General features: G+C 39.8%; 1 long non-coding RNA gene across 2 annotated transcripts in view; it reads right to left on the bottom strand.

The window, feature by feature from the left end:
• Positions 1–567: 567 nt before the first annotated feature.
• LOC307253041 overlaps positions 568–7,943 on the bottom strand; it is a 31,939-nt gene continuing 24,563 nt past the window's right edge. For both annotated transcript variants that reach the window (XR_013844941.1, XR_013844942.1), the window contains exon 4: positions 568–1,001. This is a non-coding gene — a long non-coding RNA (uncharacterized lncRNA). The remainder of the gene's footprint in view (positions 1,002–7,943) is intronic.

Genomic DNA, 7,943 nt, shown 5'->3' with positions numbered 1-7,943 from the left:
GTGACCAGCTGTTATCTTAACACAAGCATTCTCTATGAATAATAGGAAATAACAGGTCTGCACACCGCACCACACCCCTCCCTACTCCGCACTAGTCAACTCTCTTCACCTTCCCCTCACTTTGCCAAGAGAAATCTGATTTTACCCTTTTACATCTATTTGTCTCTCTCCACTATCTTAAGTTTCTTCCACAGAACCATAAAGTCCAGTGGATTGAACTCTGATGGGGCGCCCTTAGCTCAGTTGGTAGGGCTTCCCCCCCCCCCTGGGCCGGGCCCAGCAGCAGACCCGGGTTCGATTCCCGCACGCGGTCGTTCTCTGCATGTCACTCCCCTCTCTGCCCCATTTCACCTGTGTCTCTCTGCACTATCAATAAAGCATGCAAAATGCAAAAATAATCTTTAACTATGATTGTAATTTAAATGGGAAATAGTTGCTGCAGTTGCAAATGACAGTTTTGGTGACAAGAAATTGCGCAAGACCAATCCTGGAGCAGCTCAGTCAGTACAATGTGGAGAAGAGATTGACCAGAGACCATATAAGAAGGTGGAGTCGGAAGGGGTGGAGTAGGGTGTTAATACTGGTGAATAACATAATGTCTCTACCTATTAAAGCAGAGAAAATGTTTATTGGACCAAGGTCGACTTCTCTGAAGAGGAAACTGGTCATAAAACAACTATACGCAATACAATAAACAATACAGCATTTAATGTCTGTTTAAGAACACAATGTCCCCTTTTGAGTAAACAGGACTGATTAGCAGACAACTACATAATTATTTGTAACATGAACATAAAATAAATATACAAATCAAAACTCCCTCATCCATAAGAGTTACATTAAGGACAAAGGGAACATCTTCAGTACAAGATTTAGTGTTCTCTATCCTCTAATTCTAGTACAAAGCACAAATGCCTCCATGGACTTTGTATCATTTTCCTCTGGCTGGCGTCACAATCCCAGTCTTCACATTCAGTATACTGTTCTCCCTTTGAGCAGACCTGAGGAAAGATGAAGAAAAGAGAAAGATACACATACGTTAACTGACTTATAAAGTAAGCAATGTGCAAAAGAGATATCTGTACGTAGTTACTGCAGATGGAGAGCACACACAGACTTTTCCCCTCATATATTAAAAGGGATTGTGGGATTTTTGAATTTTATGTACAGACCCCCAGTAGTCTTTCAAAATGGAATATATCATATTGGATTATTCTGCTAATCCCTGAAACAAGTTCAATCACAGTTGTATAGTGAAGTCAACATTAATAGCACGTCTTCTGTGATGAGACATTTAAAAAGGCACACACACACACACACACCACTTCTAGAAGTTGCACTGAATGTTGGCATTGGACAGACATCCTGGGGTGGGCTGTGAATATTGCCTGATACACTTTTGATTCAGATACAAATCTGGTTTGAAAAGTGAGATGAAAATGACAAAATACAGTGGGTGCAAATCAAATGACGGTGAAACAATACTAGTGATAACAAGCGCATTGCATTGACAATACAATGTACAAAGTAACACAGTTGAGCAAAAAGAGAAAAAACTACTAAGAACACTTGATAACCCCCAAACGCTGTTGCAACACCTTTACTGGGGTGTGACCTTCGTCTAACCAAACCCTAGTATTTGTGAGATAAGGTTTAAATTCTTAGTTGTGAAAGACTTTTTTATGTGTTGATAGCTGGGTGTGACACTGTTAAAACAGACCGACCAGGTATACACCAGTATCAATAGTTGAGACTGTCTCTAGAGAGAACACAAAAGGTGCTGAAGTGTCAGCAGTATCCATGTGATCGTTCAGACAAACAGTTCGGGCACACACACACACGCGCATGCACACGCACACATGCACACACAAGCACGCACACACACACATTGAATTAATCTATTGAGTACATTATCTTGGCACATGCCTATAGTTATTGTTGTGGAATCAACAATTAACTTTGGAAATTTTATAAACTGAATGCAAATTAACCGTTCATGAGGAGTATTTTGATCCAGTTGGAATATGGTGTCCCTTGATAATCAACATTTTTGGGATATTACGGCAGAATGTCAAGTCATGAGAGTTGCATAATTTTGTTACACAACTAAACCCAGCCTCTTTCTGGGGCCTGTCAAATGAATCCTTTTGGCCTGGTTTCCCCCCCTCAAACTCTCACTGCCTGTGGTGATGTTGACTGTTAGAAATCTCCAGACAAAATTCCGATCCCCTTCCATAAACCGGCACTGAACAGATGAACCTAGTATCAACAAATGAACTCTGGGGAGACAGAAAATGTATGCTCATCTTGTCTTGAATGTTGATACTCTTATAAGCAGAATGAGAACAATTATCATCTTTCTGAATCTCAAACGGAGAATGACTTTTACCATCAACACACACACACACACACACACACATTCTGCCATTGTTAATCCAGTGTTGACCCAGTTCAGGCAGGCTGTTCAACCTGTTGGCCGACAAATGTAAATGTAGTAGCATCTCTATCATCCCATTCATTGCCAAAGAAAAGAATGATCACTTGTGTGTTGACGTGTTTCATTTTCACCTGGATGTGACCGACCGACCACACACACACACACACACACACCAGGTGTGGTAGTTCACTACAAGTAAACATTTAGGAATATTAACATAGAATAGTAAAGAAGGAATGGATGTAATTATATATAATTAAATGAATGTTTAAAGGTTAACAAAGTAAATGTAGTTTACAACTTACATATCTTTATTTCATAAACATCTTAACGTAACAAAGAAGCAAGACCAGATTTCTCACATTCAGCACCCTAGGACTAATTCTATTGACTATAAATAGTACAAAAAAGCACATTTTATCCCGAGCCAACCATGGGTGTGAGTGCTGTCCAGTGTCCAGCAAGCTGAGTTTTCTACCAGCAAAACCATTCCATCATTTAGAGGAACACCCACAGTTCTCTGGTACCGTTTATTTTTTTTCTTCCTTTTCCTTATTAAAAAATCCAAAGCCATGACCCTATGAGGATGAAAGGTTGTACGGCTATCAATCCTGCTGGGGGGTTAAAATACCTCCTGTTCACCCCCAGTCTTAGAGCAGGATTATTACGGGTTTGTGTGTGGACAGAAGACAAGTGAGGAATTGGACACCTCGCATTCTTGCCTGAAACCCATAAATCTGTCTCTCGCTCCACACTGAAGCTCTTGTTTGGCCACTTACCCTCCTCTTTTTTATTGCACTTTCTCTTCATTCCACTCCTACTGCTTGCCCATAACCCAGGCTTTTATTCACTACCATGAGAGACAGTTTGTGAGGGGCTCCCTACTCCTCCTTGCCTCTGAATTAATGGCCCTCTGTAGCGCCCCCTAACGCCCATGATTTTAAGGGCAAATGCAATAACGCCCTTCCTTGAAGAGTTAAAGGTGCAGTCAGCAACTTTGGAGAACACTTCTTGTCAAAATTACTTTTAGTCAAAATCAGTGAATTTCTTCTCACAATATGCTACCTGTCTGTACTGTATGTGCGCTGAAAAAAAGAGTTAATACGCAGCCTAGGTTCTGTTAAACAGGCATGCTGTTAGCTATGGTGGGCCCCCTTTATTTAGATACCCTTTCCTAACATACCCTAAATAAAGAATATATAATATCAAATATATAAAGATAATATCGGTGTTAGCTAGATAACCTACGAAAGCTATCCCTGTTAGTAACGGTTTACCCTGACTAGAACCCCCTGTGTTGTTATTGGTTGAGGGGTTCAACACCACCCACCAGCACTGACCAAAGGTTGACACCCACAAACATCCCGCTAGCGCAAAATAAATTAAAAACAAAGCAAAATACAATAATAATATTAATAATCCTTTTGAGCATGCCTTTAATAATGATTTGCCCCAAAGCTAACTTAAAAAAGAAAACCATTATGAAAAATCCTCCATAGAACTTGTGTACCACTTTCTTCACCTCCCCTGCCCTTCCCGGTTCCGTCCTTCAAAAGAAACCTTTTATCAGCAGCCCTCCACCTTCCTGAAGCAGTCCGTCCCTTCTATCCCTAATGACCGCTCACTCCCACCGACTTGCCCATTTTGCCGCATTCCAATCCTCTGCATCATACCTGCCTTTCACACAGGCCCTAGCGGTCTGCATGTTTTTTTCCTCTCCGCAGTAAACCAAACGTCTGGACAAAGACTCATTGGTGTTTTTCTGGACTGCCCACTGTTCCCAGCTACTGCACACAGAGAAAAGAGCATAAAACAAGATGGAGTTGCCAGTAAATCAGCTTTATTTGTGTATTTAGTAAGGTTTTTGTAAGGCACATTGGGCACGCTCATTTCTCACATTGTGTGTACTCTATTGCCTGTTTAAGATTTAGGGTTCAAGATTCAAGAGATTTATTTGTCATATGCACAACAATTACAGCAGCAGTCATTGGCAATGGCATTCTTAAGTCCCGGGCTCCTCTCAACAATGCAATATAGAAGAAGAAAAGTGAAGAGAGCCAGCTTAGACACCAAAGTAGTGCAAGAGCCCATAGCCTGCACATTGTGGTGCAGAGAGCATGGCACTGAACCGTCTCCGCTGCACACATAAACAACCCTCTTTATGAGTCATGTGTGGTCAGGACAGGAAGCACACATCTAGATTTGAGCCTTATGATTTTGAGATATTTTTTTTCTACTTCTGCCACATCTTTTTATTCTCTCTCTCTCTCTCTCTCTCTCTCTCTCTCTCTCTCTTCCCCCACCGAGGAGCACAGCCATGAGGGAGTGACTCACCGTCTACTTTATTTCCCTTTCGTGAGTGCCGGCTGTTTGGCCAAACCATTGTTTTTACCCTTTTTAATAGTCCCCCCCCACCTCTTATTGTGCTAAAGGTACAATTGTGTTGACTTTGGGAGGTGTTAAAAAGCCTAATCGTTTAACCACATTCCAAGTTATTTTTTATTCCTTTATTCTTTTCACCATTGTGATGTTTGAACAACAACGCCTTAGATTTCAATGGCGCTTAAACACTTAACATTGAACACCTCAAAGGCCCACAAAGAGTATTCCTGTTTGATACAGCCAGCTCCTTCCACCACAAATAATACTGTTATCGTGTTGATCTTTTTGTACCTGTACCAAGATGACACACCTACACATGAACATAATAGCAGTGGCATTATCCTTTTTACCCCCTCTGTTTATGTTAATCCTGTGTCAAAGCAGAGAGCATATATTATGTATCACAAAGTGAAATTCAATCACCCGTTTCACAGGCAATCCAGCTCTCACGAAAGTCCCAATGACTCCCAACATTCACCATAGATGGTCCCATTAGTTTTGCCACACAACCATGATACATTCCTCACACTAGCAGTAAACAAACACAGCCTTCCTCAAAACCATTTAGAAAGCTACAGTTTGGATCAAAATAATGTGTTGTGCATACTGCGACTGACTTCGAATAATTAATGAAGTATTAGCCTCTAGTGTTCCCAAATCATTCCATTTCCAAATTGGAGCAACATGTGCTTTTATGGTGAACAGACTGGGAAGCCGTCCTTGAGCATCTTCGGCATTTTATCCAATACAGTAACTCCTCTCTCTCATAAAGCTTTGAAAGAATGTATGCCTCTCTAACCCAACGCTCTACCTTTATATAGTTATTTTGAGGGACTACACCAGAGATTCCACCTTGGAAATACTGATTTGAAGGAGGATACCCCCTATCCACCATTTGTACCCTCACCCTCATTATGAATTGTATTAAGTTAAGTTAAGATCCTATGATGCACCTGCGTTTGTTTGTTTCTTGGGTAGAGATTTAGGGGTTCTGCTTGACAGTTTTATTTAAAGCAAAAGTAAAACACAATTTTGTTAGCTTTTTGCCTCACTCTCCGACCCAAGAAAAGGCAAAATAAATCATTTATGTAACTGTGCGTGCATTTTTTTTCATGCAGAGATAGGCAAATGTCGCTCATCCAGGTTAGCTTAGCTCAAACACTGGTAGTCAAGGGGAGCAGGTCAAATGATAAACTTTACAACATCACTAAATGCTCGTTGTTAGCTTGTTGGGACTTGTTTATTTACCACGTTATGTTTCGATATATATTTTTACACGTTATGTCATTTTAGAATCAAATACATAAGTGACCGTCACAGGCACTCCCTGGTTTCCTGCCAGTTTAAAAATGTGGGCTATTCCTATAAACAGCCAGGCTAGGCGTAATGCTAAGCTAGCCAGCTGCCGGCTCTAGCTTCAAATCAAATTTAATATGCAGACATGAGAGTGAGAAATGTCTATTTTATCATCTAACTTTCTGCAAGAAAGCAGATACATGTTTTTCCCAAAATTGTATTATACTGTTATTTTCAACGTTTCAGCATGCTGCACTTTTTTTATGCAATTCGTTTGTCGTTACTTTTCAACCGCCATATTTAAAACAGCGGCTATTTCAAATGGACAAACTGTATACTGTGCTTTAAACATTACACAATCACCTTGCTCACTACTCTAATGCATACTAATTGCCATAATACAAAGTACAAACAATAAGATATAGTTCAAGTAGTCACATAACACTTGTTTTCTCCCATGACACCCACATTAAGAGGCCACCATTTTTCTCTTTTAATCCAAATTACTTCCACATTTCACTGACATGAAGAGGCCTCACTCAGCAGTCAGACATAAGCGTAGCACCAACCTTAAACACTGCAATCAGTATCTGTATTATAGCCTTTAGTGTGAGTTTTAAATACATACACACCCAAGCTACATACAAAGGCCAAAGCAAACAAGACCATATCTGGAACATGGATAATTTTACTTAAATACTGTGGGTCACAATGAAAAGGATAGTTTGTTTGATGAGAAGAGAAGAGACTAAATACACAACACATGTTTCGCATTTGCATTTCTGTACATTCACATATATAGTTCCTCTGTGACTGATCTTCTAAGCTTTTCCAAAATCATAAAGTGATACAAACTATGTGAAAACATGTTTTGGAACTGAGATTGCCCATGAAAACTTATACTGTGCACACGTTAACACTTTACAATAAGGGTACATTAATTGTTAATTAATTAATTGTTAAAAGCATTAATGCTTTTTAAGCATTAACTAACTTTTAATACTTAGTTATTAACGTTAAGGTAATGCTTGGTGACACATTAACGATGCTAAGTTAACATGTTTATTTAAGCATGTTAACTAAGCAAACAGTTAACAAATGCTTAATTAGTATTACCTTGACATTCATAACTGGTTAGTTAATGATGAGTTGATGTTTAGTATGCTAAGCATTAACTCAAAATTAACTAATGTACCCTTATTGTAAAGTGTTACCATGCACACTACCAAGCTACTGTCTGCCTGCAGTGCAACATTTAACAGTTTAACTGTGTGTGGCATATCCTCATCTGACCTCATAGAACCTGTTCTAATGCTAATCCCTCTCTTTGTAGCATACATGCTGCTAAAATCCTGAACAGCATTCTTGTTAAATAGCATATAGTATGACTAAGGTTGGAAAAGGTTACAACTCTAATACCAGTTCACCAGAGGGATGTCTCTATGTGTTACATAATTGTATAGTGGAAGAGTTTTCTTGATATTCACTGCAAGATGTGACTAAAAAAAACAAACAAAAAAAAACGTTTTTTTAGACAGTTCCTGTTTCGTAGAGAGAGAGAGAGAGAGAGAGAGAGAGACAGAGAGAGAGAGAGAGAGAGAGACAGAGAGAGGGGGGGGGTAGTACAACTTGTGGATCATGTGGACTGATTGGAGTGACTCAGTGTTGCCCCTTTTGGAACATGTAAAAAAATTAAAAATGTGGGACCAAACCTCATAGACGCATAGACTATTCCTCTGCGATCCTTACTTGAAAAGTGAAATATGCTGACGTCAATAGTAGTAACGGTGGGGGCAGTGTGTTACACAGGGAGGCAGGGCTAGAGAGA

The sequence above is a fragment of the Ammodytes marinus genome (assembly GCF_949987685.1).
Source record: "Ammodytes marinus genome assembly, chromosome: 7".
Classification (NCBI taxonomy): Eukaryota; Metazoa; Chordata; class Actinopteri; order Uranoscopiformes; family Ammodytidae; genus Ammodytes; species Ammodytes marinus.
Note: the sequence above shows the minus strand (reverse complement) of the source record. Positions and strands in the feature narration are given on the sequence as shown.